At 43.7% G+C, this 12,267-nt stretch overlaps 1 protein-coding gene across 1 annotated transcript in view; it reads left to right on the top strand.

The window, feature by feature from the left end:
- Window positions 1-12,267, top strand: part of csmd3b (CUB and Sushi multiple domains 3b) — a 2,345,756-nt gene that overhangs the window by 1,990,681 nt on the left and 342,808 nt on the right. The gene's annotated exons all lie outside the window — the stretch shown is intronic.

The raw sequence follows: 12,267 nt of genomic DNA, 5'->3' as shown, positions 1-12,267 counted from the left end.
TTGGGATCGATGAAGGCACGAAACTTTGTACTTTGAAGAGATCTTGAGTTTTTTGTGGGAGGACAGAGTGGCTGCTTTTGTCTTACTGAAATATTGAGTGTGCGGACTGCCAGAAAGTGTCATAATGTTGAATAAAAACAGAATCATGCAGTTGAATTTCAAGGCATTCATATCTGTGACACAATGCTTCACAGCACAGGTGATCTGGGTTCAATACCCACCACTGTCTGTAGGGGGTTTGTATGTTCACCACATGAACACGTGGGTTTCCACCAGGTGCTCCGGTTTCCTCCCGCAGTCCAAACCTGCACCAGTTGGTCGGTTAATTGGTCATTGTAAATTGTCCCGTGATTAGGCTAGGGTTAAATCGGGAGTTGCTGGGTGGTCGGCTTGACGGGCCGAAAGAGCCTACTTCGCACTGATTCACAATAAATTAAAATAAATAAAAAAGCTCTCAATAAGCAAATTGTGTATTTTCTCACAAAAGAATCTTATTCCTGAAAAATAATAGAATGTCCTGTTGGAAATATGATGGGATTATATAAATGAAAGCTTAAAAACAATGTGAAGATTATGTGAAGCTGCAAGGGATTATGCAGAGGAATCATGGGGAGATTTTACATTTCTGTGGCCAACCTAATAGTGTCTTCCATTGAAATAGTTTGGATGTAATCAAGGTGTACAGTAATGTAGTCGTTTGTACAACGCCTTACAGTACAGGAGAGCTGGGTTCAATTCCTACCGCTGCCTGTAAGGAGTTTGTATGTTCTCCTCATGACCGTGTCGGTTTTCTCCCGTGGTTCAATGATGTGCTGGTTGGTAGGTTAAGCTAGGGTTAAATCAGAGGTTGCTGGGCACTGCGGCTCAAAGAGCCAGAAGGGCCTATTCTGTGCTGTAGCCAAATAAACAAATAAATAATTTTGTCCTATTGTAAGTTCACTGGTTGTTCAAATCATCAAATATAACTACAAGGAAATGCAAGAATAATTTAAGGAAGGTTACCCAAGTGAATATCTTAAGCAATCCTTTTTTCCAAATGGTACAATTAAATTTTAGGCTGTCAGCAGTAAAAGTCAAATTGTTAACTGTGTTAAATAGGGTAGTCAAAGTGAAACAAACGCAGATCTAAATTTCCTGATGTTTCAAGCTTTAAGCTGAACTGTGAGTATAGACAACTTGTTGTAACCTGAAAATTATGAACGCCTTGAAATTCAATTGCGTAGTTCTGTCTTTATTTAGCATTATGTCACTGAAGAACATTTTATTCCTGAGTGAAACACAACAAGGGCCATTTCAGGGATATTTATGGTGCATTCAAGGGAAATAATGTTTTTTTTACTGGCTCACGGCTTAATTCTTATCATAAATTCTGCTTCCAGTGTGATGGAAAAATGGAGGCAGCCCTGAGTTTTTGAGGGTACCATCTGCGTTGGCATCATTTATATAATCTTGGGAAGAAAACAAAAAGCTGCCAATTTAGATATGCTGAATGTGAAAATAATTCAGAGGTCTTGTAGAAATATGTACAATTATATGGTGCTTAAAAGAATATGGAGATCTTATAGAGGTATTAAAAATTGGGTGGAGTGCAGGCCTTTTCCACTGAGGTTGGATGAGACTAAAACAAGAGGTCATAGGCTGAGGGTGAAAGGTTAGAAGGGGTTATCCTTAACTCAGCAAAATCAATGAAATGGCAACTATCAGCTGATTGCCCTGCAGTGCTGAGTGGTGAATTGGGAGATTGATGGTGAGTTGACATGTAGACATGACAAGTTGCAGCTCGGCCCGTTATCTATAATGTACAACACAGGAGGTGGCGTTGGGATACCCTACTTAATTGTAGGTGAAGAATCTTTTACTTCGGTGTATCCCCATACTTACGGATATCCAATTAGGTTATTGTCATACTCAAGAAAGATAAAAATAGGATTTCCTTCTTATTGTATATTTTAAATTTCACACTTCACATAACTGACATAAATCATGAAATTTGTTGTTTGGCAGCAGCGGTACAGCGCAATACATAAAAATAATTACTGTTACTTAAATAAAAAAAGTACTGCAAAAGAGGAATAGCGAAGTAGTCTACATAAATTCATAGACTGTTCAGAAATCTGATTGCAGAGGGGAAGAAATTGTTCCTAAAATATTGAGTGTGGGTCTTCGGTCTCCTGTACCTCCTTCTTCATGGCAGTAACGAGAAGAGGGCATGTCCCTGATGGTGAGAATCTTTCATGATGGATACTGCCTTCTTGAGGCACTGCCTTTTGAAGATGTTGTTTGACGACGGGGAAACTTGTGCCTATACAGAAACTAGCTAAATCTACAACCCTCTGAAGCCTCTTGTAATCCTCTGGATTGGCACCTCTGTACCAGGCAGAGATGTAACCAGTCAGGATGCTCTCCACGGTACATCTGTAGAAATTTGCTAGAGTTTGATGATATACTAAACCTTCTCAGCCTCTTAATGAAGTACAGCTGCTGGTGTGCCTTCGCTGTGATTGCTTCAATTGTGTTACCCCCTAGGATAGATCCCCTGAGGTTTTGATGCCAAGGAATTTGAAAATGCTCACCATTTCCTCCACTAACTCTTCATGTTCTCCCGCCTTCTCCTCCCTGAAGTCTGCAGTCGCCTCTTTGGTGCTGCTGACGTTGAGTGCAAGCTTACTGTTACAACACCACTCAACAAGCTGATCTATTTCGCTTCTGTACACCATCTGTGATTCTGCCAACAACAATATACTTTTTGAAAATTACAGTTAACAAAGCAAAAATACTTTAAGCTTTGTTATCATGCAAATTATGTGAATAGAATGCAATATTTTCCAGGACCCCGGTGGATATACAAATTAAAAGGTAAAACAACTCATGCATCCTTTATTCAACCATGGTTACTTCTGTGAGAAAGTGGAATTGAAATCAATCACTTATTTTGCCAGTGTCTTACATATGATCCAATTTCTAATAGCATATGTCTACATGTCAGCTTCCAGCTGGTGGTAAATATGAAGCTAATAATAGGATGATCTGGCAGATGAATAGGTGGCTGAAGAATTGGTGCAGGGGGCAGGGTTTCAGATTTCTGGATCACTGGGGTCTCTTCTGGGTAATGGTATGGTCTCTACAAAAAAGGATGGGTTACACCTGAACCCGAGTGGGATCAGTATTTTTGTGGCAGGTTTGCTAGAGCTGTTGGGGACGGTTTAAACTAATCTGGCATAGAGATGAGAACATCAGTGATAGGGCTAGTATACAAGGAGATGTAGTGTGTTGTGAGACTGTGAGGAAGGACAGGTAGATGATTGACAGAATAGCAGTCAGTTGGATGAGTTAAAGTATAACAGGGGGCCAGAATCATAAAGGGTGTTGAATACAGGAGTGAAGGTGCTATGTTTCAATGCATGCAGTGTACAATATAAGACAGCTGACCTTGTGGCGCAGTGAGAGATTGGTAGGTATGCTGGTGGTTGAAAGAAGATCATAGTCGAGAGCTTAACATCCAAGGATACACCTTGTATCGAAAGAACAGGCAGGTAGACAGAGGAGGTGTGTGACGAGAGTCCTTGATGTAGATGGTTTGGACCCAAATGCTGGAGTACCTGAAATAAGGACTGAGAAATGGTATCAAACTAGCTCCCACTTGGAGTACTGGGTTCAGTTCTGGTCACCTCGCTACAGGAAGGGTGTGGATACTGTAGAGGGTGCAGAGGAGATTTACAAAGATGTCGTCTGGATTGAGAGCATGCTTTATGAGAATAGATTGAGTGAACTTGGCCTTTTCTCCTTGGAGCGACAGAGGATGAGAGATGGCCTGACAGAGGTGTATAAGATGATGAGAAGCATTGATTGTGTGGATAATCAGAGGCTTTTTCCTAGGGCTGAAATGGCTAACACGAGGGGGCATGGTTTTAAAGCTTGGAAGTAGGTAGAAGGAGGATGTCAGAGGTAAGTCTTTCACACAGAGTGTGATGGGGTCTTTTAAGAGACTCAGATCACAGAGCTTACAGAAATCGAGGGCTATGTGGTAGAGAAATTCCAGGCAGCTTCTAGAGTAGGTTACATGGTAGGCACAACTCTGTGGGCTGAAGGGCCTGTAATGTACAGTAGATTTCTATGTTTCTAAGAACAGAGCACAAAACAACGCTGGATGATATCATTAGTAGGGGTTATGATTGAGCACTAAGTTCAAGTGCTCTTTAAATACTCAATTCTTGGTGCCTAAAACATGATTGCCAATTAGCTGGACCATCTTGAATCCTCAAAGGGGCTGTGCCAGCTATCCATACTCCGGAGAGTTAGAGCGTCTAAGTCCCCGAAGATGGCAGTTGAGAGTGTCTCATAACAGGACACCGTCCCCTGTGGTCAGCTCCTGATGGCCCTGGCTGCTCAGAGAGACGGTGGTGATAGTCATGGATCCAAGATGTCTTTTTCGGGCACTCAGCACCTCTCTTCGGCTTCAAAATCTTCCACGTCTATGATGTATTGTCGAACAGCCCTAATAGTACACAGATCCGAAAGTCTTTTCACTGTGAAGACGTTTCCCCGTTGATAAACCTGGGTGGTGGCGGGTCTGATAGTGGTGGGGCTAAGGGACTGGTACAGAGAGGTTTTAGTTTAGAGATGTGGAAAGTGGTATTGGTCTTTGACACTGGATGGTTGTGGCCAGTTTCTGACCGCCTGGGTCTTGGTAGGGTCCATCCTGAGATTGCCATTAGAGATGATGAAACCTAAAAATGAAATGGTTGTCACGTGAAACTTGGACTTCTCCAACTTGGACATTCATGGTGTAGAAGCCTCTTTAAAATGTTCCTTATGTGAGAGACGTGCTCCTCCATGGACTTCGAGCAGATTAATAGTCATAGTCATAGTCATACTTTATTAATCCCAGGGGAAATTGGTTTTCATTACAGTTGATCCATAAATAATATATAGTAATAGAACCATAAATAGTTAAATAGTAATATGTAAATTATGCCAGTAAATTATGAAATAAGTCCAGGACCAGCCTATTGGCTCAGGATGTCTGATCCTCCAAGGGAGGAGTTGTAAAGTTTGATGGCCACAGACAGGAATGACTTCCTATGACGCTCAGTGCTGCATCTCAGTGGAATGAGTCTCTGGCTGAATGTATTCCTGTGCCCAACCAGTACATTATGCAGTGGATGGGAGACGTTGACCAAGGTGGCATGCAACTTAGACAGCATCCTCGTTTCAGACACCACCGTCAGAGAGTCCAGTTCCATCCCCACAACATCACTGGCCTTACGGATGAGTTCGTTGATTCTGTTGGTGTCTGCCACCCTCAGCCTGCTGCCCCAGCACACAACAGCAAACATGATAACACTGGCCACCACAGACTCGTAGAACATCCTCAGCATCGTCCGGCAGATGTTAAAGGACCTTAGTCTCCTCAGGAAATAGAGACGGCTCTGACCCTTCTTGTAGACAACCTCAGTGTTCTTTGACCGGTCCAGTTTATTGTCAATTCGTATCCCCAGGTATTTGTAATCCTCCACCATGTCCACACTGACCCCCTGGATGGAAACAGGGGTCACCGGTGCCTTAGCCCTCCTCAGGTCTACCACCAGCTCCTTAGTCTTTTTCACATTAAGCTGCAGATAATTCTGCTCACACCATGTGACAAAGTTTCCTACCGTAGCCCTGTACTCAGCCTCATCTCCCTTGCTGATGCATCCAACTATGGCAGAGTCATCCAAAAACTTCTGAAGATGACAAGACTCTGTGCAGTAGTTGAAATCCGATGTGTAAATGGTGAAGAGAAAGGGAGACAAGACAGTCCCCTGTGGAGCCCCAGTGCTGCTGATCACTCTGTCAGACACACAATGTTGCAAGCACACGTACTGTGGTCTGCCAGTCAGGTAATCAAGATTCCATGATACCAGGGAAGCATCCATCTGCATCGCTGTCAGCTTCTCCCCCAGCAGAGCAGGGCGGATGGTGTTGAACGCACTGGAGAAGTCAAAAAACATGACCCTCACAGGGCTCGCTGGCTTGTCCAGGTGGGCGTAGACACGATTCAGCAGGTAGACGATGGCATCCTTAACTCCTAGTCGCTACTGGTAGGCGAACTGGAGGGGATCTAAGTGTGGCCTGACCATAGGCTGGAGCAGCTCCAGAACAAGTGTCTCCAGGGTCTTCATGATGTGGGAGGTCAATGCCACCGGTCTGTAGTCATTGAGGCCGCTGGGGCGCGGCGTCTTCAGCACAGGGACGAGGCAGGAAGTCTTCCACAGTACAGGAACCCTCCGGAGCCTCGGGCTCAGGTTGAGTACATGGCAAAGTACTCCACATAGCTGAGGGGCACAGGCTTTGAGCACCCTGGTACTGACACCATCCGGTCCTGCAGCCTTGCTTGGGTTGAGACGTTTCAACTGTCTTCTCACCTGTACAGCTGTGAAGCCCACCGTGGTGGTTTCATGTGGGAAAGGGGTAGTCATGAGAGCAGGGTGGGGGACTGTGAGGAGGGGTAGGAGGGGAGAGTGGAATATGTGTTGGTTGGGGGCCGACAACTGATGCTCATGTGTAGGATGGACAGGGGCCACACTGTCAAATTTGTTAAAGAACAGGTTAAGTTCATTGGCCCTGTCCACACTGCCTTCCGCTCCTCTGTTGCTAGTTTGCCGGAACCCAGTGATGGTCCTCATCCTCCTCTAGACCTCTCTCATGTTGATCTGCTGAAGTTTCCACTCAAGCTTCCTCCTGTACCTGTCTTTAGCTGCCCTGATCCTGGCTTCACTCTAAACGCCCTCTTTTTAGCATTCAGGATGTCCTTAATGTCCTTTGTCACCCATGGCTTGTTATTTGAATAACAAAGGACAGCTCTTGTCGGAACATTGCAGTCCACACAGAAGTTAATGTAATCGGTGATGCATTCTGTGAGCCCATCAATATCCTCTCCATGTGGCTCACAGAGTGCCTGCCAGTCTGTCACCTCAAAACAACCCTGGAGCACCTCATAAGCCTCCTCCGATCATTTCCTCACTGTCCTCGAGGTTGCAGGTTTACTCTTCACCAGAGGCACGTAGCAAGGTTTGAGATGCACCAGGTCGTGATCTGACCTTCCCAGTGGGGGGAGGGGAGAGGAGCTGTACACATCCTTAACGTTAGCGTACATCAAATCCAGAGTCCTCTCCCCTCTGGTTGTACAGCTCACATACTGCGTGAAGTTGGGCAGTCTTCTAGCCATGGTAACATGGTTGAAGTCACCCGAGATGGTAATGAGGGCACTCGGGTGCTGGATTTGTAATCTGGCTGTGACGGTGTAAATGATGTTGCACGCCGATGTCGGGTTGGCAGAGGGAGGGATGTACACAACAACCACAATTGCATGCGAGATTTCCCTTGGCAAATAATATGGCCGGAGTCCAACAGCAGAAAGTTCAATATCCAGGCTACAGACCCGTTCCTTAATCGTAATATGCCCAGGATTGCACCATCTGTTATTTACCAGAACCGCCAGCCCCCATCCTTTGCGTTTACTGCTGTCAGTACAATTCCGGTCAGCTCGAACGGTCTGGAAGCCCTCTATGGAAACACTTTGATCGGGTATGTCCTCGTGCAGCCACGTCTCAGTGAAGCACATGACATTACTCTCCCGAAATGTTCTCTGACTCCTGACAAGCACAGTCAGTTCGTCGATTTTATTCCCCAGCAATCTCACATTTCCCATGATGAGAGAGGGGAGACACGGCTTATAACTTCTCTTCTCCATAAGCCTCTGTTGTCTCGACCTGGTCCTCTTCCGTCGCCTTTTTGATCCCCCTCTGCATCTTCTGTGTGTTTTCCTCCAGATTTCAGCCGGTATGTCCACGGCTCTGTTTGCTAAACCGGCGGGCATGAGCGTAATCAATTGTTCCCTGGAATACACAATGCGGCCATCCTGCTGCCACGCTAACGAGACGTGTCCGAATGTAACTAATTCCAGCGCTAAAAAAACAAGTAAAACTCTCTCCACCAGCACGTTAGAGAGGGTGCAGCTTCAACGTGTTACCGTGAGAAAAAAGATACAACAAATAACTAAGTTAAAAAGTTTAAAAGTAAGAAACTGCGGAGCAACTGTAACCAGCTGCATGCACGACCGGCGCATGCGCACATGATATCATCCAAGTAGATAAAGCCATTCTTACAGAGAATATTCCAAAGCATGTTGTTCCTAAAGGTCTGAAAAACTGCGGGAGCGTTCACAAGACTGAAGGATCAGTACTCGTAGTGTCCCGTTGGTGTATTGAATGCAATCTTCCACTCATTCCCTTCCCTTATACAGACCAGATTGTATGCACTCTGTTGGTCTAGCTCAGATGGTCAGAGGTTCGGCTGTCAGCAGTGTGGTGGTGAAACTCCTTCCTCGTGGCAGCCATGAATTCCTCTAAATCAGAGCAAATCTCTGACCTGCATTCCCAAAGCGCGGTGACCCAGGCCAGGGCTCTTCCAATCAGGAGTGAGATAATGAAGGCCACTTCTCCACATTCCAAAGGGATCCAGTCAGGCTGGAGTTCAAACATCAACGAGCATTGAGTGAGGAAGCTGCGGCAAGAATCCACATCTCCATCAAGTCTCTGGGATCAGCAGATGTACTGGCCCCACAGAGCAAGTGACAGCCTCACCTGAGCAGCTCTGGTGTCCTGGTACACGGCAGCCTGGAGGTCGTGTGCCTCCAGGTTCCATCTGGAAATCCTGTTGATGTGGCTGGCTACAGCAGCAAGGGACTCTGATACCCTGCTGGATCTATGTTGACTCAATCACACTGTGACGAGATTCCTTGACGAGGACGGCTTGGACCCAAATGTTGGAGGATCTGAGGCTACGATCGAGACACGGTATCAAACTAGATTGAGAACTGAGCATAAACAATGCTAGAGGATATCACTAGTCGGGGTTATTGATTGAGCACTGAGGCTCCGTTCAGGTGCTCTTTAAATACTCAATTCTTGGTGCGCAGTACAGGATTGCCAGTTAGCGGAACCGTCCCGAACTCTTAAAGGGGCCGTGCCAGCTATCCCTACTCAAGACAGTTAGAGAGTCTAAATCCCATAACCTGATGTGGTTGGGAGCATCTCGTAACAGGATGGTGTGGCTCTATTGGTAAAGAAATGAAATCAAATCCTTGGAAAGAGGTGACATAGTATTGGGAGATGTAGAATCCTTGCGGATAGAGCTAAGAAACTGCAAGGGTAAAAAGTCTGATGGGAGTTATATACAGGCCCACGAACAGTAGCAGGATGTGGGATGCAAATTACAAAAGGAGTTAGAAAAGGGATGTAAAAAGGGAAATATTGTGATAATCAATGGGGATTTCAATATGCCAGGTAGGTCGAGAAAATCTGGTTCGTACTGAATTTCAGGAGAGGTGATTTGTAGAATCCCTACGAGATGGCTTTTTAGAGCAGCTTGTGATTGAGTCTACTGGGGGAATGGAAATTCTGGATTTTCAAAAATGAAAATACGCGCAATCTGGCATTGGGCAATTAAAACAGATAAGATGTAGAATTCAATGTAAAGTTATGTAAACTCAGAAATCTGCCGACTTTGAGAATCTGAAAATAAAACAGAAACTGTTGAAAGCTTGGCTAGTCAGGAGACATTTGTGGAGTGAGAAGCAGGGTTGAAGTTTTGGGTCTTCGATCTCTCTTTAGAATGGATGAAAGGTCAACCGTCTGTTACATAAACTCTGTTTCACTTTGTATAGGTGTCACTGACTGAATTAGAATCAGAATCAGATTTATTATTACTGACATGTCGTGAAGTTTTTTGCAGTAAAAATCAATGCATAAAATGTACTCCAAGTTGCAATAAGAAATGACAAGTCGGATTGCGTGAGCATGTTGGTCTGTGGACTGTCAGGAACTGCACCATCAATTTGTGGAACGTATCACCTGGAGACTTGGTTCACATATACACACACACACACACACACACACACGGAGTGATTGAAAAGTTCGTAGCCTAGGGTAGACGGAGTCAATTTTAGAAAACCTAGCACATTTATTTTTCCTACATTTACACACTTAGTCCAGCGGTCGTGGAGCATACGGATGGATCCCTTCTTTGTAGAAGTCGGCGTCTTGGACCTCCAGAAGTGGTCCACAGCAGGGGTGATTGATAAGTTTGTGGCCTAAGCTAGAAAGAGATGAGTTACTAACTTCAAACTTTCTGCATTTTCACTCAAAGAGTTGAACTGCACGTGCATGTAACAAGAACTGTATAACTCATCTCCTTCTACATTAGGCCACTAACTTATCAATCGCCCCTCATGTGTGTGTGTGTGTGTGTGTGTGTGTGTGTGTTTGGGTGCCTCTTGCTGTATATGTTTTGCACCTTGGTCCTGTAAGAACACTTTTGTTTGGCTGTATGTTTGAATGATAATTCAACTTGAACATAAGAACTTAGGGAAATATACTGAAGAAATATTTATATAAATAAGTAAATAGTGCAAAATAGTGCAAAAAGAGAGCAAAAATTGTGAGGTAATGTTCATGGGATCATTGTCCATTCAGAGGGAATGACAGAGGGAATGAAACTGTTCCTAAAATGTTGATTGTGCCTTCAGGCTCCCGTGCCTCCTGATAAGTATTTCCAGTACTTTCTGCTTTTTCTGTAAAATAACATCTGTTGGCCAATAAAAAGCATTCAACATAAGTGTTTAAAACATTGTTTTTCAGTCATTGAAGAATCAGTTTGGTTTTTCAGTCGATGTAAAGCTATTATTAAATTGTCGAGTCAAACTGTAGTTTGTAGCCCAAAGTTGCATTTCTGCATCTAAATGGGAGGAGAGTAAAATTTCTGATATTCCAGCCAACAAGGCACTCTGATGGATGAATTAAATTGGCTAACCTACCTGTAGTTAAAATTTACAGAATTCAATTTCTGTTTTTTAATTATATGTTGAGATAATATTAGACCATAAGACAAAGGAGCAGAAGTCGGCCATTTGGCCCATTGAGTCTGCTCCGCCATTTAATCATGAGCTGATCCAGTCTCCCATTTCTTCCCACTCCCCCGCCTTCTCACCATAACCTTTGATGCCCTGGCTACTCAGATACCTATCAATCTCTGCTTAAATACACACAATGACTAGACCTCTACTGCCGCCCGTGGCAACAAATTCCACAGATTCACCACTCTCTGGCTAAAAAAATTTCTTCGCACTCATGACTGATCCTTTTTTCCTCTCCTCAGCCCCACTCCCCATTCTTCTCCCCATTAGATTAGATACTTATTTAGATTGTAATCTTCACATTTGCTCAAAGCTAAGCTGCAATTTAACAGTGACAGCCATGCAATCACGTGTAAAAATATAAGTAGATATGCATAAATATTCTTGTCTACTTGTATTTAATTAATGTTATATACAGAAGAACATATGAATTATACAAATACAATCTCTTTGTGATGTATGTACTATTTTAAAAGTTTGATCAATGATGATTTAATTAATGATTTCCAATTTTTATTCTTGATAATCGATTTTTAAACTTATTTTTCTATGATATTGTGATAAAATTGTGATGTAAGTTGCTTCTTGTCTTTAACCCATAACACAAGAATGACTTGGGCAGCTTAGTCATTTCTCTCAGAGAACCTCTTCCAGCATGAGCATTTTGCGGAAGATTTACCTATTCCTTTGTTAGAATTGAGATCACTCAGAATAAATTTACTGGACAAACTTGCGTTCAGCTGAATGGCCTAATTCTGCTCCGATATCTGATAGTCCTACAGTCACTAGTTCAGTGGTGACACTGGTTATAACTGTGAGGACAGTGCAGGATGAGTCACAAGTAGTCTGCAGCCGGTGTAAGGGACAAGTTCCGATGCAGGATTCTGCAAAGCCCAGGCCTGCTTTGATATCCACTGGAAAGGCAATCTAGTTTCACTAGTCAAGCTGCAGCTACAGGGCAATATCAATCAGAAATACTAGTGAATCAGAATCTGGTTTAATCTCACTGGAATATAACTATACATTTGTTGACTTTCCGGTACTAGTACAATACAATACATAATAATAGAAAAACATGAATTATAATATATATATATTTGTCAAATTAGTTAAGTAGTGCAAAAATGGAAATAAAAAAGTAGTGCGGTAGTGTTCATGGGTTCGGTGTCCATTCAGAAATTGGATGGCAAGGGGGAAGAAGCTTCCCTGAATTGTTGAGTGTGTGCCTTCAGGTTTCCTGATGGTAACAAGGCATGACCTGGGACCTGGGTGATGGGGGTCCTTAATGATGGACGCTTTCTTTTTGAGGCATC

Source organism: Mobula hypostoma, chromosome 1 (genome assembly GCF_963921235.1).
Source record: "Mobula hypostoma chromosome 1, sMobHyp1.1, whole genome shotgun sequence".
Classification (NCBI taxonomy): domain Eukaryota; kingdom Metazoa; phylum Chordata; class Chondrichthyes; order Myliobatiformes; family Myliobatidae; genus Mobula; species Mobula hypostoma.
The sequence above is the reverse complement of the archived record's forward strand: the minus strand, read 5'-3'. Positions and strand labels throughout refer to the sequence as shown.